The following is a 25,536-nucleotide window of genomic DNA, read 5'->3' on the forward strand; positions in this document are numbered from 1 at the left end:
CACTTATGGTTTTTAAATGGCACCCAGAATTATGTTGCACGAAGCACAATTTCACATCATTCTGGGTTCATTTGTGTGAAAACAAGGTCCAATCAGGCTGAAACGTTACAGGAAGGTAGAATCTATTGAGTTGTAAGTGATCTGAACGTTTCATGATGATAGCACTTTCCTAAGGGGGTCAAACCATGTCCCAAAGGTCACCAGATCTGGTGTCAATTTAAAGAAGTAGTCGAGTTACACATTTGTGGGCTTATAACTTGGCTTCTGAATGTCCTAGAGAGATCAGGTTTGTTTTAGTGTACTCCAACCAACAGCCCCTACAACCACAAAAAGGAATGGAGTCATTAGCACTTATGGTTTGTAAATGGCACCCAGAATTATGCTGCACGAAGCACAATTTCACATCATTCTGGGTCCATTTGTGTGAAAACAAGGTCCAATCAGGCTGAAACGTTACAAGAAGGTAGAATCTATTGAGTTGTAAGTGATCTGAACGTTTCATGATGATCGCACATTCCTATAGGGGGTCAAACCATGTCCCAAAGGTCACCGGGCCTGGTGTCACTTTAAAGAAGTAGTCCAGTTACACCTTTGTGGGCTTATAACTTGGCTTCTGAATATCCTAAAGAGGTCAGGTTTGTTTTAGTGTACTCCAATCAACAGCCTCTACAACTACAAAAAGGAATGGAGTCATTAGCACTTATGGTTTGTAAATGGCACCCAGAATTATGTTGCACGAAGCACAATTTCACATCATTCTCGGTCCATTTGTGTGAAAACAAGGTCCAATCAGGCTGAAACGTTACAAGAAGGTAGAATCTATTGAGTTGTAAGTGATCTGAACGTTTCAAGATGATTGCACATTACTTTAGGTGGTGAAACCATGTCCCAAAGGTCACCGGGCCTGGTGTCACTTTAAAGAAGTAGTCCAGTTACACATTTGTGGGCTTATAACTTTTCTTCTGAATGTCCTAGAGAGGTCAGGTTTGTTTTAGAGTACTTCAATTAATAGCTCCTACAACCACAAAAAGGAATGGAGTCATTAGCACTTATGGTTCTTAAATGGCACCCAGAATTATGTTGCACGAAGCACAATTTCACATCATTCTGGGTTCATTTGTGTGAAAACAAGGTCCAATCAGGCTGAAACGTTACAGGAAGTTAGAATCTATTGAGTTGTAAGTGATCTGAACGTTTCATGATGATAGCACTTTCCTAAGGGGGTCAAACCATGTCCCAAAGGTCACCGGATCTGGTGTCAATTTAAAGAAGTAGTCCAGTTACACATTTGTGAGCTTATAACTTGGCTTCTGAATTTCCTAGAGAGATCAGGTTTGTTTTAGTGTACTCCAATCAACAGCCCCTACAACCACAAAAAGGAAGGGAGTCATTAGCACTTATGGTTTGTAAATGGCACCCAGAATTATGTTGCACGAAGCACAATTTCACATCATTCTGGGTCCATTTGTGTGAAAACAAGGTCCAATCAGGCTGAAACGTTACAAGAAGGTAGAATGTATTGAGTTGTAAGTGATCTGAACGTTTCATGATGATTGCACATTCCTATTGGGGGTCAAACCATGTCCCAAAGGTCACCGGATCTGGTGTCACTTTAAAGAAGTAGTCCAGTTACACATTTGTGGGCTTATAACTTGGCTTCTGAATATCCTAGAGAGGTCAGGTTTGTTTTAGAGTATTCCAATTAACAGCCCCTACAACCACAAAAAGGAATGGAGTCATTAGCACTTATGGTTTTTAAATGGCACCCAGAATTATGTTGCACGAAGCACAATTTCACATCATTCTGGGTTCATTTGTGTGAAAACAAGGTCCAATCAGGCTGAAACGTTACAAGAAGGTAGAATCTATTGAGTTGTAAGTGATCTGAACATTTCAAGATGATTGCACATTACTATAGGGGGTCAAACCATGTCCCAAAGGTCACCGGGCCTGGTGTCACTTTAAAGAAGTAGTCCAGTTACACCTTTGTCGGCTTATAACTTTTCTTCTGAATGTCCTAGAGAGGTCAGGTTTGTTTTAGAGTACTTCAATTAATAGCTCCTACAACCACAAAAAGGAATGGAGTCATTAGCACTTATGGTTTTTAAATGGCACCCAGAATTATGTTGCACGAAGCACAATTTCACATCATTCTGGGTTCAATTGTGTGAAAACAAGGTCCAATCAGGCTGAAACGTTACAGGAAGGTAGAATCTATTGAGTTGTAAGTGATCTGAACGTTTCATGATGATATCACTTTCCTAAAGGGGTCAAACCATGTCCCAAAGGTCACCAGATCTGGTGTCAATTTAAAGAAGTAGTCCAGTTACACATTTGTGAGCTTATAACTTGGCTTCTGAATTTCCTAGAGAGATCAGGTTTGTTTTAGTGTACTCCAATCAACAGCCCCTACAACCACAAAAAGGAAGGGAGTCATTAGCACTTATGGTTTGTAAATGGCAGCCAGAATTATGTTGCACGGAGCACAATTTCACATCATTCTGGGTCCATTTGTGTGAAAACAAGGTCCAATCAGGCTGAAACGTTACAAGAAGGTAGAACCTATTGAGTTGTAAGTGATCTGAATGTTTCATGATGATAGCACTTTCCTAAGGGGGTCAAACCATGTCCCAAAGGTCACCGGGCCTGGTGTCACTTTAAAGAAGTAGTCCAGTTACAACTTTGTGGGCTTACTTGGCTTCTGAATATCCTCAAGAGGTCAGGTTTGTTTTAGTGTACTCCAATCAACAGCCCCTACAACCACAAAAAGGACTGGAGTCATTAGCACTTATGGTTTTTAAATGGCACCCAGAATTATGTTGCACAAAGCACAATTTCACATCATTCTGGGTTCATTTGTGTGAAAACAAGGTCCAATCAGGCTGAAACGTTACAGGAAGGTAGAATCTATTGAGTTGTAAGTGATCTGAACGTTTCATGATGATAGCACTTTCCTAAGGGGGTCAAACCATGTCCCAAAGGTCACCAGATCTGGTGTCAATTTAAAGAAGTAGTCCAGTTACACATTTGTGGGCTTATAACTTGGCTTCTGAATGTCCTAGAGAGATCATGTTTGTTTTAGTGTACTCCAACCAACAGCCCCTACAACCACAAAAAGGAAAAGAGTCATTAGCACTTATGGTTTGTAAATGGCACCCAGAATTATGCTGCACGAAGCACAATTTCACATCATTCTGGGTCCATTTGTGTGAAAACAAGGTCCAATCAGGCTGAAACGTTACAAGAAGGTAGAATCTATTGAGATGTAAGTGATCTGAACGTTTCATGATGATCGCACATTCCTATAGGGGGTCAAACCATGTCCCAAAGGTCACCGGGCCTGGTGTCACTTTAAAGAAGTAGTCCAGTTACACCTTTGTGGGCTTATAACTTGGCTTCTGAATATCCTAAAGAGGTCAGGTTTGTTTTAGTGTACTCCAATCAACAGCCTCTACAACCACAAAAAGGAATGGAGTCATTAGCACTTATGGTTTGTAAATGGCACCCAGAATTATGTTGCACGAAGCACAATTTCACATCATTCTCGGTCCATTTGTGTGAAAACAAGGTCCAATCAGGCTGAAACGTTACAAGAAGGTAGAATCTATTGAGTTGTAAGTGATCTGAACGTTTCAAGATGATTGCACATTACTATAGGTGGTCAAACCATGTCCCAAAGGTCGGCGGGCCTGGTGTCACTTTAAAGAAGTAGTCCAGTTACACATTTGTGGGCTTATAACTTTTCTTCTGAATGTCCTAGAGAGGTCAGGTTTGTTTTAGAGTACTTCAATTAATAGCTCCTACAACCACAAAAAGGAATGGAGTCATTAGCACTTATGGTTCTTAAATGGCACCCAGAATTATGTTGCACGAAGCACAATTTCACATCATTCTGGGTTCATTTGTGTGAAAACAAGGTCCAATCAGGCTGAAACGTTACAGGAAGTTAGAATCTATTGAGTTGTAAGTGATCTGAACGTTTCATGATGATAGCACTTTCCTAAGGGGGTCAAACCATGTCCCAAAGGTCACCGGATCTGGTGTCAATTTAAAGAAGTAGTCCAGTTACACATTTGTGAGCTTATAACTTGGCTTCTGAATTTCCTAGAGAGATCAGGTTTTTTTTAGTGTACTCCAATCAACAGCCCCTACAACCACAAAAAGGAAGGGAGTCATTAGCACTTATGGTTTGTAAATGGCACCCAGAATTATGTTGCACGAAGCACAATTTCACATCATTCTGGGTCCATTTGTGTGAAAACAAGGTCCAATCAGGCTGAAACGTTACAAGAAGGTAGAATCTATTGAGTTGTAAGTGATCTGAACGTTTCATGATGATTGCACATTCCTATTGGGGGTCAAACCATGTCCCAAAGGTCACCGGATCTGGTGTCACTTTAAAGAAGTAGTCCAGTTACACATTTGTGGGCTTATAACTTGGCTTCTGAATATCCTAGAGAGGTCAGGTTTGTTTTAGAGTATTCCAATTAACAGCCCCTACAACCACAAAAAGGAATGGAGTCATTAGCACTTATGGTTTTTAAATGGCACCCAGAATTATGTTGCACGAAGCACAATTTCACATCATTCTGGGTTCATTTGTGTGAAAACAAGGTCCAATCAGGCTGAAACGTTACAAGAAGGTAGAATCTATTGAGTTGTAAGTGATCTGAACATTTCAAGATGATTGCACATTACTATAGGGGGTCAAACCATGTCCCAAAGGTCACCGGGCCTGGTGTCACTTTAAAGAAGTAGTCCAGTTACACCTTTGTCGGCTTATAACTTTTCTTCTGAATGTCCTAGAGAGGTCAGGTTTGTTTTAGAGTACTTCAATTAATAGCTCCTACAACCACAAAAAGGAATGGAGTCATTAGCACTTATGGTTTTTAAATGGCACCCAGAATTATGTTGCACGAAGCACAATTTCACATCATTCTGGGTTCAATTGTGTGAAAACAAGGTCCAATCAGGCTGAAACGTTACAGGAAGGTAGAATCTATTGAGTTGTAAGTGATCTGAACGTTTCATGATGATATCACTTTCCTAAAGGGGTCAAACCATGTCCCAAAGGTCACCAGATCTGGTGTCAATTTAAAGAAGTAGTCCAGTTACACATTTGTGAGCTTATAACTTGGCTTCTGAATTTCCTAGAGAGATCAGGTTTGTTTTAGTGTACTCCAATCAACAGCCCCTACAACCACAAAAAGGAAGGGAGTCATTAGCACTTATGGTTTGTAAATGGCAGCCAGAATTATGTTGCACGGAGCACAATTTCACATCATTCTGGGTCCATTTGTGTGAAAACAAGGTCCAATCAGGCTGAAACGTTACAAGAAGGTAGAACCTATTGAGTTGTAAGTGATCTGAATGTTTCATGATGATAGCACTTTCCTAAGGGGGTCAAACCATGTCCCAAAGGTCACCGGGCCTGGTGTCACTTTAAAGAAGTAGTCCAGTTACAACTTTGTGGGCTTACTTGGCTTCTGAATATCCTCAAGAGGTCAGGTTTGTTTTAGTGTACTCCAATCAACAGCCCCTACAACCACAAAAAGGACTGGAGTCATTAGCACTTATGGTTTTTAAATGGCACCCAGAATTATGTTGCACGAAGCACAATTTCACATCATTCTGGGTTCATTTGTGTGAAAACAAGGTCCAATCAGGCTGAAACGTTACAGGAAGGTAGAATCTATTGAGTTGTAAGTGATCTGAACGTTTCATGATGATAGCACTTTCCTAAGGGGGTCAAACCATGTCCCAAAGGTCACCAGATCTGGTGTCAATTTAAAGAAGTAGTCCAGTTACACATTTGTGGGCTTATAACTTGGCTTCTGAATGTCCTAGAGAGATCATGTTTGTTTTAGTGTACTCCAACCAACAGCCCCTACAACCACAAAAAGGAAAAGAGTCATTAGCACTTATGGTTTGTAAATGGCACCCAGAATTATGCTGCACGAAGCACAATTTCACATCATTCTGGGTCCATTTGTGTGAAAACAAGGTCCAATCAGGCTGAAACGTTACAAGAAGGTAGAATCTATTGAGATGTAAGTGATCTGAACGTTTCATGATGATCGCACATTCCTATAGGGGGTCAAACCATGTCCCAAAGGTCACCGGGCCTGGTGTCACTTTAAAGAAGTAGTCCAGTTACACCTTTGTGGGCTTATAACTTGGCTTCTGAATATCCTAAAGAGGTCAGGTTTGTTTTAGTGTACTCCAATCAACAGCCTCTACAACCACAAAAAGGAATGGAGTCATTAGCACTTATGGTTTGTAAATGGCACCCAGAATTATGTTGCACGAAGCACAATTTCACATCATTCTCGGTCCATTTGTGTGAAAACAAGGTCCAATCAGGCTGAAACGTTACAAGAAGGTAGAATCTATTGAGTTGTAAGTGATCTGAACGTTTCAAGATGATTGCACATTACTATAGGTGGTCAAACCATGTCCCAAAGGTCGGCGGGCCTGGTGTCACTTTAAAGAAGTAGTCCAGTTACACATTTGTGGGCTTATAACTTTTCTTCTGAATGTCCTAGAGAGGTCAGGTTTGTTTTAGAGTACTTCAATTAATAGCTCCTACAACCACAAAAAGGAATGGAGTCATTAGCACTTATGGTTCTTAAATGGCACCCAGAATTATGTTGCACGAAGCACAATTTCACATCATTCTGGGTTCATTTGTGTGAAAACAAGGTCCAATCAGGCTGAAACGTTACAGGAAGTTAGAATCTATTGAGTTGTAAGTGATCTGAACGTTTCATGATGATAGCACTTTCCTAAGGGGGTCAAACCATGTCCCAAAGGTCACCGGATCTGGTGTCAATTTAAAGAAGTAGTCCAGTTACACATTTGTGAGCTTATAACTTGGCTTCTGAATTTCCTAGAGAGATCAGGTTTGTTTTAGTGTACTCCAATCAACAGCCCCTACAACCACAAAAAGGAAGGGAGTCATTAGCACTTATTGTTTGTAAATGGCACCCAGAATTATGTTGCACGAAGCACAATTTCACATCATTCTGGGTTAATTTGTGTGAAAACAAGGTCCAATCAGGCTGAAACGTTACAAGAAGGTAGAATCTATTGAGTTGTAAGTGATCTGAACGTTTCAAGATGATTGCACATTACTATAGGGGGTCAAACCATGTCCCAAAGGTCACCGGGCCTGGTGTCACTTTAAAGAAGTAGTCCAGTTACACCTTTGTCGGCTTATAACTTTTCTTCTGAATGTCCTAGAGAGGTCAGGTTTGTTTTAGAGTACTTCAATTAATAGCTCCTACAACCACAAAAAGGAATGGAGTCATTAGCACTTATGGTTTTTAAATGGCACCCAGAATTATGTTGCACGAAGCACAATTTCACATCATTCTGGGTTCAATTGTGTGAAAACAAGGTCCAATCAGGCTGAAACGTTACAGGAAGGTAGAATCTATTGAGTTGTAAGTGATCTGAACGTTTCATGATGATATCACTTTCCTAAGGGGGTCAAACCATGTCCCAAAGGTCACCGGATCTGGTGTCAATTTAAAGAAGTAGTCCAGTTACACATTTGTGAGCTTATAACTTGGCTTCTGAATTTCCTAGAGAGATCAGGTTTGTTTTAGTGTACTCCAATCAACAGCCTCTACAACCACAAAAAGGAATGGAGTCATTAGCACTTATGGTTTGTAAATGGCACCCAGAATTATGTTGCACGAAGCACAATTTCACATCATTCTCGGTCCATTTGTGTGAAAACAAGGTCCAATCAGGCTGAAACGTTACAAGAAGGTAGAATCTATTGAGTTGTAAGTGATCTGAACGTTTCAAGATGATTGCACATTACTATAGGTGGTCAAACCATGTCCCAAAGGTCGGCGGGCCTGGTGTCACTTTAAAGAAGTAGTCCAGTTACACATTTGTGGGCTTATAACTTTTCTTCTGAATGTCCTAGAGAGGTCAGGTTTGTTTTAGAGTACTTCAATTAATAGCTCCTACAACCACAAAAAGGAATGGAGTCATTAGCACTTATGGTTCTTAAATGGCACCCAGAATTATGTTGCACGAAGCACAATTTCACATCATTCTGGGTTCATTTGTGTGAAAACAAGGTCCAATCAGGCTGAAACGTTACAGGAAGTTAGAATCTATTGAGTTGTAAGTGATCTGAACGTTTCATGATGATAGCACTTTCCTAAGGGGGTCAAACCATGTCCCAAAGGTCACCGGATCTGGTGTCAATTTAAAGAAGTAGTCCAGTTACACATTTGTGAGCTTATAACTTGGCTTCTGAATTTCCTAGAGAGATCAGGTTTGTTTTAGTGTACTCCAATCAACAGCCCCTACAACCACAAAAAGGAAGGGAGTCATTAGCACTTATTGTTTGTAAATGGCACCCAGAATTATGTTGCACGAAGCACAATTTCACATCATTCTGGGTCCATTTGTGTGAAAACAAGGTCCAATCAGGCTGAAACGTTACAAGAAGGTAGAATCTATTGAGTTGTAAGTGATCTGAACGTTTCATGATGATCGCACATTCCTATTGGGGGTCAAACCATGTCCCAAATGTCACCGGATCTGGTGTCACTTTAAAGAAGTAGTCCAGTTACACATTTGTGGGCTTATAACTTGGCTTCTGAATATCCTAGAGAGGTCAGGTTTGTTTTAGAGTATTCCAATTAACAGCCCCTACAACCACAAAAAGGAATGGAGTCATTAGCACTTATGGTTTTTAAATGGCACCCAGAATTATGTTGCACGAAGCACAATTTCACATCATTCTGGGTTAATTTGTGTGAAAACAAGGTCCAATCAGGCTGAAACGTTACAAGAAGGTAGAATCTATTTAGTTGTAAGTGATCTGAACGTTTCAAGATGATTGCACATTACTATAGGGGGTCAAACCATGTCCCAAAGGTCACCGGGCCTGGTGTCACTTTAAAGAAGTAGTCCAGTTACACCTTTGTCGGCTTATAACTTTTCTTCTGAATGTCCTAGAGAGGTCAGGTTTGTTTTAGAGTACTTCAATTAATAGCTCCTACAACCACAAAAAGGAATGGAGTCATTAGCACTTATGGTTTTTAAATGGCACCCAGAATTATGTTGCACGAAGCACAATTTCACATCATTCTGGGTTCAATTGTGTGAAAACAAGGTCCAATCAGGCTGAAACGTTACAGGAAGGTAGAATCTATTGAGTTGTAAGTGATCTGAACGTTTCATGATGATATCACTTTCCTAAGGGGGTCAAACCATGTCCCAAAGGTCACCGGATCTGGTGTCAATTTAAAGAAGTAGTCCAGTTACACATTTGTGAGCTTATAACTTGGCTTCTGAATTTCCTAGAGAGATCAGGTTTGTTTTAGTGTACTCCAATCAACAGCCTCTACAACCACAAAAAGGAATGGAGTCATTAGCACTTATGGTTTGTAAATGGCACCCAGAATTATGTTGCACGAAGCACAATTTCACATCATTCTCGGTCCATTTGTGTGAAAACAAGGTCCAATCAGGCTGAAACGTTACAAGAAGGTAGAATCTATTGAGTTGTAAGTGATCTGAACGTTTCAAGATGATTGCACATTACTATAGGTGGTCAAACCATGTCCCAAAGGTCGGCGGGCCTGGTGTCACTTTAAAGAAGTAGTCCAGTTACACATTTGTGGGCTTATAACTTTTCTTCTGAATGTCCTAGAGAGGTCAGGTTTGTTTTAGAGTACTTCAATTAATAGCTCCTACAACCACAAAAAGGAATGGAGTCATTAGCACTTATGGTTCTTAAATGGCACCCAGAATTATGTTGCACGAAGCACAATTTCACATCATTCTGGGTTCATTTGTGTGAAAACAAGGTCCAATCAGGCTGAAACGTTACAGGAAGTTAGAATCTATTGAGTTGTAAGTGATCTGAACGTTTCATGATGATAGCACTTTCATAAGGGGGTCAAACCATGTCCCAAAGGTCACCGGATCTGGTGTCAATTTAAAGAAGTAGTCCAGTTACACATTTGTGAGCTTATAACTTGGCTTCTGAATTTCCTAGAGAGATCAGGTTTGTTTTAGTGTACTCCAATCAACAGCCCCTACAACCACAAAAAGGAAGGGAGTCATTAGCACTTATTGTTTGTAAATGGCACCCAGAATTATGTTGCACGAAGCACAATTTCACATCATTCTGGGTCCATTTGTGTGAAAACAAGGTCCAATCAGGCTGAAACGTTACAAGAAGGTAGAATCTATTGAGTTGTAAGTGATCTGAACGTTTCATGATGATCGCACATTCCTATTGGGGGTCAAACCATGTCCCAAAGGTCACCGGATCTGGTGTCACTTTAAAGAAGTAGTCCAGTTACACATTTGTGGGCTTATAACTTGGCTTCTGAATATCCTAGAGAGGTCAGGTTTGTTTTAGAGTATTCCAATTAACAGCCCCTACAACCACAAAAAGGAATGGAGTCATTAGCACTTATGGTTTTTAAATGGCACCCAGAATTATGTTGCACGAAGCACAATTTCACATCATTCTGGGTTAATTTGTGTGAAAACAAGGTCCAATCAGGCTGAAACGTTACAAGAAGGTAGAATCTATTGAGTTGTAAGTGATCTGAACGTTTCAAGATGATTGCACATTACTATAGGGGGTCAAACCATGTCCCAAAGGTCACCGGGCCTGGTGTCACTTTAAAGAAGTAGTCCAGTTACACCTTTGTCGGCTTATAACTTTTCTTCTGAATGTCCTAGAGAGGTCAGGTTTGTTTTAGAGTACTTCAATTAATAGCTCCTACAACCACAAAAAGGAATGGAGTCATTAGCACTTATGGTTTTTAAATGGCACCCAGAATTATGTTGCACGAAGCACAATTTCACATCATTCTGGGTTCCATTGTGTGAAAACAAGGTCCAATCAGGCTGAAACGTTACAGGAAGGTAGAATCTATTGAGTTGTAAGTGATCTGAACGTTTCATGATGATATCACTTTCCTAAGGGGGTAAAACCATGTCCCAAAGGTCACCGGATCTGGTGTCAATTTAAAGAAGTAGTCCAGTTACACATTTGTGAGCTTATAACTTGGCTTCTGAATTTCCTAGAGAGATCAGGTTTGTTTTAGTGTACTCCAATCAACAGCCCCTACAACCACAAAAAGGAAGGGAGTCATTAGCACTTATGGTTTGTAAATGGCAGCCAGAATTATGTTGCACGGAGCACAATTTCACATCATTCTGGGTCCATTTGTGTGAAAACAAGGTCCAATCAGGCTGAAACGTTACAAGAAGGTAGAACCTATTGAGTTGTAAGTGATCTGAATGTTTCATGATGATAGCACTTTCCTAAGGGGGTCAAACCATGTCCCAAAGGTCACCGGGCCTGGTGTCACTTTAAAGAAGTAGTCCAGTTACAACTTTGTGGGCTTACTTGGCTTCTGAATATCCTCAAGAGGTCAGGTTTGTTTTAGTGTACTCCAATCAACAGCCCCTACAACCACAAAAAGGACTGGAGTCATTAGCACTTATGGTTTTTAAATGGCACCCAGAATTATGTTGCACGAAGCACAATTTCACATCATTCTGGGTTCATTTGTGTGAAAACAAGGTCCAATCAGGCTGAAACGTTACAGGAAGGTAGAATCTATTGAGTTGTAAGTGATCTGAACGTTTCATGATGATAGCACTTTCCTAAGGGGGTCAAACCATGTCCCAAAGGTCACCAGATCTGGTGTCAATTTAAAGAAGTAGTCCAGTTACACATTTGTGGGCTTATAACTTGGCTTCTGAATTTCCTAGAGAGATCAGGTTTGTTTTAGTGTACTCCAATCAACAGCCCCTACAACCACAAAAAGGAAGGGAGTCATTAGCACTTATTGTTTGTAAATGGCACCCAGAATTATGTTGCACGAAGCACAATTTCACATCATTCTGGGTCCATTTGTGTGAAAACAAGGTCCAATCAGGCTGAAACGTTACAAGAAGGTAGAATCTATTGAGTTGTAAGTGATCTGAACGTTTCATGATGATCGCACATTCCTATTGGGGGTCAAACCATGTCCCAAAGGTCACCGGATCTGGTGTAACTTTAAAGAAGTAGTCCAGTTACACATTTGTGGGCTTATAACTTGGCTTCTGAATATCCTAGAGAGGTCAGGTTTGTTTTAGAGTATTCCAATTAACAGCTCCTACAACCACAAAAAGGAATGGAGTCATTAGCACTTATGGTTTTTAAATGGCACCCAGAATTATGTTGCACGAAGCACAATTTCACATCATTCTGGGTTAATTTGTGTGAAAACAAGGTCCAATCAGGCTGAAACGTTACAAGAAGGTAGAATCTATTGAGTTGTAAGTGATCTGAACGTTTCAAGATGATTGCACATTACTATAGGGGGTCAAACCATGTCCCAAAGGTCACCGGGCCTGGTGTCACTTTAAAGAAGTAGTCCAGTTACACCTTTGTCGGCTTATAACTTTTCTTCTGAATGTCCTAGAGAGGTCAGGTTTGTTTTAGAGTACTTCAATTAATAGCTCCTACAACCACAAAAAGGAATGGAGTCATTAGCACTTATGGTTTTTAAATGGCACCCAGAATTATGTTGCACGAAGCACAATTTCACATCATTCTGGGTTCCATTGTGTGAAAACAAGGTCCAATCAGGCTGAAACGTTACAGGAAGGTAGAATCTATTGAGTTGTAAGTGATCTGAACGTTTCATGATGATATCACTTTCCTAAGGGGGTCAAACCATGTCCCAAAGGTCACCGGATCTGGTGTCAATTTAAAGAAGTAGTCCAGTTACACATTTGTGAGCTTATAACTTGGCTTCTGAATTTCCTAGAGAGATCAGGTTTGTTTTAGTGTACTCCAATCAACAGCCCCTACAACCACAAAAAGGAAGGGAGTCATTAGCACTTATGGTTTGTAAATGGCAGCCAGAATTATGTTGCACGGAGCACAATTTCACATCATTCTGGGTCCATTTGTGTGAAAACAAGGTCCAATCAGGCTGAAACGTTACAAGAAGGTAGAACCTATTGAGTTGTAAGTGATCTGAATGTTTCATGATGATAGCACTTTCCTAAGGGGGTCAAACCATGTCCCAAAGGTCACCGGGCCTGGTGTCACTTTAAAGAAGTAGTCCAGTTACAACTTTGTGGGCTTACTTGGCTTCTGAATATCCTCAAGAGGTCAGGTTTGTTTTAGTGTACTCCAATCAACAGCCCCTACAACCACAAAAAGGACCTGGAGTCATTAGCACTTATGGTTTTTAAATGGCACCCAGAATTATGTTGCACGAAGCACAATTTCACATCATTCTGGGTTCATTTGTGTGAAAACAAGGTCCAATCAGGCTGAAACGTTACAGGAAGGTAGAATCTATTGAGTTGTAAGTGATCTGAACGTTTCATGATGATAGCACTTTCCTAAGGGGGTCAAACCATGTCCCAAAGGTCACCAGATCTGGTGTCAATTTAAAGAAGTAGTCCAGTTACACATTTGTGGGCTTATAACTTGGCTTCTGAATGTCCTAGAGAGATCATGTTTGTTTTAGTGTACTCCAACCAACAGCCCCTACAACCACAAAAAGGAATGGAGTCATTAGCACTTATGGTTTGTAAATGGCACCCAGAATTATGCTGCACGAAGCACAATTTCAAATCATTCTGGGTCCATTTGTGTGAAAACAAGGTCCAATCAGGCTGAAACGTTACAAGAAGGTAGAATCTATTGAGTTGTAAGTGATCTGAACGTTTCATGATGATTGCACATTCCTATAGGGGGTCAAACCATGTCCCAAAGGTCACCGGGCCTGGTGTCACTTTAAAGAAGTAGTCCAGTTACACCTTTGTGGGCTTATAACTTGGCTTCTGAATATCCTAAAGAGGTCAGGTTTGTTTTAGTGTACTCCAATCAACAGCCTCTACAACCACAAAAAGGAATGGAGTCATTAGCACTTATGGTTTGTAAATGGCACCCAGAATTATGTTGCACGAAGCACAATTTCACATCATTCTGGGTCCATTTGTGTGAAAACAAGGTCCAATCAGGCTGAAACGTTACAGGAAGGTAGAATCTATTGAGTTGTAAGTGATCTGAACGTTTCATGATGATCGCACATTCCTATAGGGGGTCAAACCATGTCCCAAAGGTCACCGGGCCTGGTGTCACTTTAAAGAAGTAGTCCAGTTACACCTTTTTCGGCTTATAACTTTTCTTCTGAATGTCCTAGAGAGGTCAGGTTTGTTTTAGAGTACTTCAATTAATAGCTCCTACAACCACAAAAAGAAGGGTGTCATTAGCCCTTATGGTTTGTAAATGGCACCCAGAATTATGTTGCACGAAGCACAATTTCACATCATTCTGGGTCCATTTGTGTGAAAACAAGGTCCAATCAGGCTGAAACGTTACAAGAAGGTAGAATCTATTGAGTTGTAAGTGATCTGAACGTTTCAAGATGATTTCACATTACTATAGGTGGTCAAACCATGTCCCAAAGGTCACCGGGCCTGGTGTCACTTTAAAGAAGTAGTCCAGTTACACATTTGTGGGCTTATAACTTTTCTTCTGAATGTCCTAGAGAGGTCAGGTTTGTTTTAGAGTACTTCAATTAATAGCTCCTACAACCACAAAAAGGAATGGAGTCATTAGCACTTATGGTTCTTAAATGGCACCCAGAATTATGTTGCACGAAGCACAATTTCACATCATTCTGGGTTCATTTGTGTGAAAACAAGGTCCAATCAGGCTGAAACGTTGCAGGAAGGTAGAATCTATTGAGTTGTAAGTGATCTGAACGTTTCATGATGATAGCACTTTTCTAAGGGGGTCAAACCATGTCCCAAATGTCACCGGATCTGGTGTCACTTTAAAGAAGTAGTCCAGTTACACATTTGTGGGCTTATAACTTGGCTTCTGAATATCCTAGAGAGGTCAGGTTTGTTTTAGAGTATTCCAATTAACATCCCCTACAACCACAAAAAGGAATGGAGTCATTAGCACTTATGGTTTTTAAATGGCACCCAGAATTATGTTGCACGAAGCACAATTTCACATCATTCTGGGTTCATTTGTGTGAAAACAAGGTCCAATCAGGCTGAAACGTTACAAGAAGGTAGAATCTATTGAGTTGTAAGTGATCTGAACATTTCAAGATGATTGCACATTACTATAGGTGGTCAAACCATGTCCCAAATGTCACCGGGCCTGGTGTCACTTTAAAGAAGTAGTCCAGTTACAACTTTGTCGGCTTATAACTTTTCTTCTGAATGTCCTAGAGAGGTCAGGTTTGTTTTAGAGTACTTCAATTAATAGCTCCTACAACCACAAAAAGGAATGGAGTCATTAGCACTTATGGTTTGTAAATGGCAGCCAGAATTATGATGCACGAAGCACAATTTCACATCATTCTGGGTCCATTTGTGTGAAAACAAGGTCCAATCAGGCTGAAACGTTACAAGAAGGTAGAATCTATTGAGTTGTAAGTGAACTGAACGTTTCATGATGATAGCACTTTCCTAAGGGGGTCAAACCATGTCCCAAAGGTCACCGGGCCTGGTGTCACTTTAAAGAAGTAGTCCAGTTACAACTTTGTGGGCTTATAACTTGGCTTCTGAATATCCTCAAGAGGTCAGGTTTGTTTTAGTGTACTCCAATCAACAGCCCCTACAACCACAAAAAGGACTGGAGTCATTAGCACTTATGGTTTTTAAATGGCACCCAGAATTATGTTGCACGAAGCACAATTTCACATCATTCTGGGTTCATTTGTGTGAAAACAAGGTCCAATCGGGCTGACACGTTACAGGAAGGTAGAATCTATTGAGTTGTAAGTGATCTGAACGTTTCATGATGATATAACTTTCCTAAGGGGGTCAAACCATGTCCCAAAGGTCACCAGATCTGGTGTCAATTTAAAGAAGTAGTCCAGTTACACATTTGTGGGCTTATAACTTTTCTTCTGAATGTCCTAGAGAGGTCAGGTTTGTTTTAGAGTACTTCAATTAATAGCTCCTACAACCACAAAAAGGAATGGAGTCATTAGCACTTATGGTTCTTAAATGGCACCCAGAATTATGTTGCACGAAGCACAATTTCACATCATTCTGGGTTCATTTGTGTGAAAACAAGGTCCAATCAGGCTGAAACGTTACAGGAAGGTAGAATCTATTGAGTTGTAAGTGATCTGAACGTTTCATGATGATAGCACTTTCCTAAGGGGGTCAAACCATGTCCCAAAGGTCACCGGATCTGGTGTCAATTTAAAGAAGTAGTCCAGTTACACATTTGTGAGCTTATAACTTGGCTTCTGAATTTCCTAGAGAGATCAGGTTTGTTTTAGTGTACTCCAATCAACAGCCCCTACAACCACAAAAAGGAAGGGAGTCATTAGCACTTATGGTTTGTAAATAGCACCCAGAATTATGTTGCACGAAGCACAATTTCACATCATTCTGGGTCCATTTGTGTGAAAACAAGGTCCAATCAGGCTGAAACGTTACAAGAAGGTAGAATCTATTGAGTTGTAAGTGATCTGAACGTTTCATGATGATCGCACATTCCTATTGGGGGTCAAACCATGTCCCAAAGGTCACCGGATCTGGTGTCACTTTAAAGAAGTAGTCCAGTTACACATTTGTGGGCTTATAACTTGGCTTCTGAATATCCTAGAGAGGTCAGGTTTGTTTTAGAGTATTCCAATTAACAGCCCCTACAACCACAAAAAGGAATGGAGTCATTAGCACTTATGGTTTTTAAATGGCACCCCGAATTATGTTGCACGAAGCACAATTTCACATCATTCTGGGTTCATTTGTGTGAAAACAAGGTCCAATCAGGCTGAAACGTTACAAGAAGGTAGAATCTATTGAGTTGTAAGTGATCTGAACGTTTCAAGATGATTGCACATTACTATAGGGGGTCAAACCATGTCCCAAAGGTCACCGGGCATGGTGTCACTTTAAAGAAGTAGTCCAGTTACACCTTTGTCGGCTTATAACTTTTCTTCTGAATGTCCTAGAGAGGTCAGGTTTGTTTTAGAGTTCTTCAATTAATAGCTCCTACAACCACAAAAAGGAATGGAGTCATTAGCACTTATGGTTTTTAAATGGCACCCATAATTATGTTGCACGAAGCACAATTTCACATCATTCTGGGTTCATTTGTGTGAAAACAAGGTCCAATCAGGCTGAAACGTTACAGGAAGTTAGAATCTATTGAGTTGTAAGTGATCTGAACGTTTCATGATGATAGCACTTTCCTAAGGGGGTCAAACCATGTCCCAAAGGTCACCGGATCTGGTGTCAATTTAAAGAAGTATTCCAGTTACACATTTTTGAGCTTATAACTTGGCTTCTGAATTTCCTAGAGAGATCAGGTTTGTTTTAGAGTACTCCAATCAACAGCCCCTACAACCACAAAAAGGAAGGGAGTCATTAGCACTTATGGTTTGTAAATGGCACCCAGAATTATGTTGCACGAAGCACAATTTCACATCATTCTGGGTCCATTTGTGTGAAAACAAGGTCCAATCAGGCTGAAACTTTACAGGAAGGTAGAATCTATTGAGTTGTAAGTGATCTGAACGTTTCATGATGATCGCACATTCCTATAGGGGGTCAAACCATGTCCCAAAGGTCACCGGGCCTGGTGTCACTTTAAAGAAGTAGTCCAGTTACACCTTTTTCGGCTTATAACTTTTCTTCTGAATGTCGTAGAGAGGTCAGGTTTGTTTTAGAGTACTTCAATTAATAGCTCCTACAACCACAAAAAGAAGGGAGTCATTAGCACTTATGGTTTGTAAATGGCACCCAGAATTATGTTGCACGAAGCACAATTTCACATCATTCTGGGTCCATTTGTGTGAAAACAAGGTCCAATCAGGCTGAAACGTTACAAGAAGGTAGAATCTATTGAGTTGTAAGTGATCTGAACGTTTCAAGATGATTTCATATTACTATAGGTGGTCAAACCATGTCCCAAAGGTCACCGGGCCTGGTGTCACTTTAAAGAAGTAGTCCAGTTACACATTTGTGGGCTTATAACTTTTCTTCTGAATGTCCTAGAGAGGTCAGGTTTGTTTTAGAGTACTTCAATTAATAGCTCCTACAACCACAAAAAGGAATGGAGTCATTAGCACTTATGGTTCTTAAATGGCACCCAGAATTATGTTGCACGAAGCACAATTTCACATCATTCTGGGTTCATTTGTGTGAAAACAAGGTCCAATCAGGCTGAAACGTTGCAGGAAGGTAGAATCTATTGAGTTGTAAGTGATCTGAACGTTTCATGATGATAGCACTTTCCTAAGGGGGTCAAACCATGTCCCAAAGGTCACCGGATCTGGTGTCAATTTAAAGAAGTAGTCCAGTTACACATTTGTGGGCTTATAACTTGGCTTCTGAATGTCCTAGAGAGATCAGGTTTGTTTTAGTGTACTCCAACCAACAGCCCCTACAACCACAAAAAGGAATGGAGTCATTAGCACTTATGGTTTGTAAATGGCACCCAGAATTATGTTGCACGAAGCACAATTTCACATCATTCTGGGTCCATTTGTGTGAACACAAGGTCCAATCAGGCTGAAACGTTACAAGAAGGTAGAATCTATTGAGTTGTAAGTGATCTGAACATTTCATGATGATCGCACTTTACTATAGGGGGTCAAACCATGTCCCAAAGGTCACCGGGCCTGGTGTCACTTTAAATAAGTAGTCCAGTTACACCTTTGTGGGCTTATAACTTGGCTTCTGAATGTCCTAGAGAGATCAGGTTTGTTTTAGTGTACTCCAACCAACAGCCCCTACAACCACAAAAAGGAATGGAGTCTTTAGCACTTATGGTTTGTAAATGGCACCCAGAATTATGTTGCACGAAGCACAATTTCACATCATTCTGGGTCCATTTGTGTGAAAACAAGGTCCAATCAGGCTGAAACGTTACAAGAAGGTAGAATCTATTGAGTTGTAAGTGATCTGAACGTTTCAAGATGATTGCACATTACTATAGGGGGGTCAAACCATGTCCCAAAGGTCACCGGGCCTGGTGTCACTTTAAAGAAGTAGTCCAGTTACACCTTTGTCGGCTTATAACTTTTCTTCTGAATGTCCTAGAGAGGTCAGGTTTGTTTTAGAGGACTTCAATTAATAGCTCCTACAACCACAAAAAGGATTGGAGTCATTAGCACTTATGGTTTGTAAATGGCATCCAGAATTATGTTGTACGAAGCACAATTTCAAATCATTCTGGGTCTATTTGTGTGAAAACAAGGTCCAATCAGGCTGAAACATTACAGGAAGGTAGAATCTATTGAGTTGTAAGTGATCTGAACGTTTCATGCTGATAGCACTTTCCTAAGGAGGTCAAACTATGTCCCAAAGGTCACCGGATCTGGTGTCAATTTAAAGAAGTAGTCCAGTTACACATTTGTGGGCTTATAACTTGGCTTCTGAATGTCCTAGAGAGATCAGGTTTAATTTAGTGTACTCCAATAAACAGCCCCTACAACCACAAAAAGGAATGGAGTCATTAGCACTTATGGTTTGTAAATGGCACCCAGAATTATGTTGCACGAAGCACAATTTCACATCATTCTGGGTTCATTTGTGTGAAAACAAGGTCCAATCATGCTGAAACGTTACAGGAAGGTAGAATCTATTGAGTTGTAAGTGATCTGAACGTTTCATGATGATAACACTTTCCTAAGGGGGTCAAACCATGTCCCAAAGGTCACCGGATCTGGTGTCAATTTAAAGAAGTAGTCCAGTTACACATTTGTGGGCTTATAACTTGGCTTCTGAATGTCCTAGAGAAGTCAAGCTTGTTTTAGTGTACTCCAATCAACAGCCCCTACAACCACAAAAAGGAATGGAGTCATTAGCACTTATGGTTTGTAAATGGCACCCAGAATTATGTTGCACGAAGCACAATTTCACATCATTCTGGGTTCATTTGTGTGAAAACAAGGTCCAATCAGGCTGAAACGTTACAAGAAGGTAGAATCTATTGAGTTGTAAGTGATCTGAACTTTTCATGATGATCGCACAATCCTATAGGGGGTCAAACCATGTCCCAAAGGTCACCGGGCCTGGTGTCACTTAAAAGAAGTAGTCCAGTTACACCTTTGTGGGCTTATAACTTGGCTTCTGAATATCCTAAAGAGGTCAGGTTTGTTTTAGAGTACTCCAGTTAACAGCCCCCATTACCCCAAAAAGGAATGGAGTCATAAGCACATATGGTTTTTAAATGGAACCCAGAATTATGTTGCACGAAGCACATTTTCACATAATTCTGGGTTCATTTGTGTGAAAACAAGGTCCAATCAGGCTGAAACGTTACAAGACGGTAGAATCTAGTGAGTTGTAAGTGATCTGAACATTTCATGATGATAGCACTTTCCTAAGGGGGTCAAATCATGTCCCAAAGGTCACCGGATCTGGTGTCAATTTAAAGTAGTCCAGTTACACATTTGTGGGCTTATAACTTGGCTTCTGAATGTCCTAGTGAGATCAGGTTTGTTTTAGTGTACTCCAATCAACAGCCCCTACAACCACAAAAAGGAATGGAGTCATTAGCACTTATGGTTTTTAAATGGCACCCAGAATAATGTTGCACGAAGCACAATTTCACATCATTCCGGGTCCATTTGTGTGAAAACAAGGTCCAATCAGGCTGAAACGTTACAGGAAGGTAGAATCTATTGAGTTGTAAGTGATCTGAACATTTCATGATGATAGCACTTTCCTAAGGGGGTCAAACCATGTCCCAAAATGTCACCGGATCTGGTGTCAATTTAAAGAAGTAGTCCAATTACACATTTGTGGGCTTATAACTTGGCTTCTGAATGTCCTAGAGAAGTCAAGCTTGTTTTAGTGTACTCCAATCAACAGCCCCTACAACCACAAAAAGGAATGGAGTCATTAGCACTTATGGTTTGTAAATGGCACCCAGAATTATGTTGCACGAAGCACAATTTCACATCATTCTGGGTCCATTTGTGTGAAAACAAGGTCCAATCAGGCTGAAACGTTACAAGAAGGTAGAATCTATTGAGTTGTAAGTGATCTGAACTTTTCATGATGATCGCACAATCCTATAGGGGGTCAAACCATGTCCCAAAGGTCACCGGGCCTGGTGTCACTTTAAAGAAGTAGTCCAGTTACACTTTTGTGGGCTTATAACTTGGCTTCTGAATATCCTAAAGAGGTCAGGTTTGTTTTAGAGTACTCCAGTTAACAGCCCCCATTACCCCAAAAAGGAATGGAGTCATAAGCACTTATGGTTTTTAAATGGAACCCAGAATTATGTTGCACGAAGCACAATTTCACATAATTCTGGGTTCATTTGTGTGAAAACAAGGTCCAATCAGGCTGAAACGTTACAAGACGGTAGAATCTAGTGAGTTGTAAGTGATCTGAACATTTCATGATGATAGCACTTTTCTAAGGGGGTCAAATCATGTCCCAAAGGTCACCGGATCTGGTGTCAATTTAAAGAAGTAGTCCAGTTACACATTTGTGGGCTTATAACTTGGCTTCTGAATGTCCTAGTGAGATCAGGTTTGTTTTAGTGTACTCCAATCAACAGCCCCTACAACCACAAAAAGGAATGGAGTCATTAGCACTTATGGTTTTTAAATGGCACCCAGAATAATGTTGCACGAAGCACAATTTCACATCATTCTGGGTTCATTTGTGTGAAAACAAGGTCCAATCAGGCTGAAACGTTACAGGAAGGTAGAATCTATTGAGTTGTAAGTGATCTGAACGTTTCATGATGATAGCACTTTCCTAAGGGGGTCAAACCATGTCCCAAAGGTCACCGGATCTGGTGTCAATTTAAAGAAGTAGTCCAGTTACACATTTGTGGGCTTATAACTTGGCTTCTGAATTTCCTAGAGAGATCAGGTTTGTTTTAGTGTACTCCAATCAACAGCCCCTACAACCACAAAAAGGAAGGGAGTCATTAGCACTTATGGTTTGTAAATGGCACCCAGAATTATGTTGCACGAAGCACAATTTCACATCATTCTGGGTCCATTTGTGTGAAAACAAGGTCCAATCAGGCTGAAAATTTACAAGAAGGTAGAATCTATTGAGTTGTAAGTGATCTGAACGTTTCATGATGATCGCACATTCCTATTGGGGGTCAAACCATGTCCCAAAGGTCACCGGATCTGGTGTCACTTTAAAGAAGTAGTCCAGTTACACATTTGTGGGCTTATAACTTGGCTTCTGAATATCCTAGAGAGGTCAGGTTTGTTTTAGAGAACTCCAAATAACAGCCCCTACAACCACAAAAAGGAATGGAGTCATTAGCACTTATGGTTTTTAAATGGCACCCAGAATTATGTTGCACGAAGCACAATTTCACATCATTCTGGGTTCATTTGTGTGAAAACAAGGTCCAATCAGGCTGAAACGTTACAGGAAGGTAGAATCTATTGAGTTGTAAGTGATCTGAACAGTTCATGATGATAGCACTTTCCTAAGGGGGTGAAACCATGTCCCAAAATGTCACCGGATCTGGTGTCAATTTTTAAAGAAGTAGTCCAATTACACATTTGTGGGCTTATAACTTGGCTTCTGAATGTTCTAGAGAGATCAGGTTTGTTTTAGTGTACTCCAATCAACAGCCCCTACAACCACAAAAAGGAATGGAGTCATTAGCACTTATGGTTTGTAAATGGCACCCAGAATTATGTTGCACGAAGCTCAATTTCACTTCATTCTGGGTCCATTTGTGTGAAAACAAGGTCCAATCATGCTGAAACGTTACAGGAAGGTAGAATCTATTGAGTTGTAAAAGATCTGAACGTTTCATGATGATAGCACTTTCCTAAGGGGGTCAAACCATGTCCCAAAGGTCACCGGGCCTGGTGTCACTTTAAAGAAGTAGTCCAGTTACACCTTTGTGGGCTTATAACTTGGCTTCTGAATGGCCTAGAGAGGTTAGGTTTTTTTTAGTGTACTCCAATCAACAGCCCCTACAACCACAAAAAGGAATGGAGTCATTAGCACTTATGGTTTTTAAATGGCACCCAGAATTATGTTGCACAAAGCACAATTTCACATCATTCCGGGTCCATTTCAAAGAAAACAGCTTCAATCAGGCTGAAATGTCACAGAAAAGTAGAATCTATTGAGTTGTAAATGATTCCTGTGTTTCATGATGATAGCAGATTCCTAAGGGCGTCAAATCAGGTCATAAAGGTCACCGGATCACTTGTTCCTTGAAGGCGGGGTTCCAAACACACATTTGGGGGCTTATTACTTAGCTTCTGAATGTCTCTTAGAGGTCAGGTTTGTCTTAGTGTACTCCAATCAACAGCCCTTATTACCCCAAAAAGGAATGGAGTCATTAGCACTTATGGTTTTTAAATGGCACCCAGAATTATGTTGCACGAAGCACAATTTCACATCATTCTGGGTTCATTTGTGTGAAAACAAGGTCCAATCAGGCTGAAACGTTACAGGACGGTAGAATCTATGGAGTTGTAAGTGATCTGAACGTTTCATGATGATAGCACTTTCCTAAGGGGGTCAAACCATGTCCCAAAGGTCACCGGATCTGGTGTCAATTTAAAGAAGTAGTCCAGTTACACATTTGTGGGCTTATAACTTGGCTTCTGAATGTCCTAGAGAGATCAGGTTTGTTTTAGTGTACTCCAACCAACAGCCCCTACAACCACAAAAAGGAATGGAGTCATTAGCAATTATGGTTTGTAAATGGCACCCAGAATTATGTTGCACGAAGCACAATTTCACATCATTCTGGGTCCATTTGTGTGTAAACAAGGTCCAATCAGGCTGAAACGCTACAAGAAGGTAGAATCTATTGAGTTGTAAGTGATCTGAACGTTTCATGATGATCGCACTTTCCTATAGGGGGTCAAACCATTTCCAAAAAGGTCAACGGGCCTGGTGTCACTTTAAAGAAGTAGTCCAGTTACACCTTTGTGGGCTTATAACTTGGCTTCTGAATATCTTAAAGAGGTCAGGTTTGTTTTAGTGTACTCCAATCAACAGCCTCTACAACCACAAAAAGGAATGGAGTCATTAGCACTTATGGTTTTTAAATGGCACCCAGAATTATGTTGCACGAAGCACAATTTCACATCATTCTGGGTTCATTTGTGTGAAAACAAGGTCCAATCAGGCTGAAACGTTACAGGAAGGTAGAATCTATTGAGTTGTAAGTGATCTGAACGTTTCATGATGATAGCACTTTCCTAAGGGGGTCAAACCATGTCCCAAAGGTCACCGGATCTGGTGTCAATTTAAAGAAGTAGTCCAGTTACACATTTGTGAGCTTATAACTTGGCTTCTGAATTTCCTAGAGAGATCAGGTTTGTTTTAGTGTACTCCAATCAACAGCCCCTACAACCACAAAAAGAAAGGGAGTCATTAGCACTTATGGTTTGTAAATGGCAGCCAGAATTATGTTGCACGAAGCACAATTTCACATCATTCTCGGTCCATTTGTGTGAAAACAAGGTCCAATCAGGCTGAAACGTTACAAGAAGGTAGAATCTATTGAGTTGTAAGTGATCTGAACGTTTCATGATGATAGCACTTTCCTAAGGGGGTCAAACCATGTCCCAAAGGTCACCGGGCCTGGTGTCACTTTAAAGAAGTAGTCCAGTTACAACTTTGTGGTCTTATAACTTGGCTTCTGAATATCCTAAAGAGGTCAGGTTTGTTTTAGTGTACTCCAATCAACAGCTCCTACAACCACAAAAAGGACTGGAGTCATTAGCACTTATGGTTTTTAAATGGCACCCAGAATTATGTTGCACGAAGCACAATTTCACATCATTCTGGGTTCATTTGTGTGAAAACAAGGTCCAATCAGGCTGAAACGTTACAGGAAGGTAGAATCTATTGAGTTGTAAGTGATCTGAACGTTTCATGATGATAGCACTTTCCTAAGGGGGTCAAACCATGTCCCAAAGGTCACCGGATCTGGTGTCAATTTAAAGAAGTAGTCCAGTTACACATTTGTGGGCTTATAACTTGGCTTCTGAATGTCCTAGAGAGATCAGGTTTGTTTTAGTGTACTCCAACCAACAGCCCCTACAACCACAAAAAGGAATGGAGTCATTAGCACTTATGGTTTTTAAATGGCACCCAGAATTATGTTGCACGAAGCACAATTTCACATCATTCTGGGTTCATTTGTGTGAAAACAAGGTCCAATCAGGCTGAAACGATACAGGAAGGTAGAATCTATTGAGTTGTAAGTGATCTCAACGTTTCATGATGATAGCACTTTCCTAAGGGGGTCAAACCATGTCCCAAAGGTCACCGGATCTGGTGTCAATTTAAAGAAGTAGTCCAGTTACACATTTGTGGGCTTATAACTTGGCTTCTGAATGTCCTAGAGAGATCAGGTTTGTTTTAGTGTATTCCAATCAACAGCCCCTACAACCACAAAAAGGAAGGGAGTCATTAGCACTTATGGTTTATAAATGGCACCCAGAATTATGTTGCACGAAGCACAATTTCACATCATTCTGGGTCCATTTGTGTGAAAAAAAGGTCCAATCAGGCTGAAACGTTACA

This window comes from Nothobranchius furzeri, chromosome 5, assembly GCF_043380555.1.
Source record: "Nothobranchius furzeri strain GRZ-AD chromosome 5, NfurGRZ-RIMD1, whole genome shotgun sequence".
NCBI classification, from domain to species: domain Eukaryota; kingdom Metazoa; phylum Chordata; class Actinopteri; order Cyprinodontiformes; family Nothobranchiidae; genus Nothobranchius; species Nothobranchius furzeri.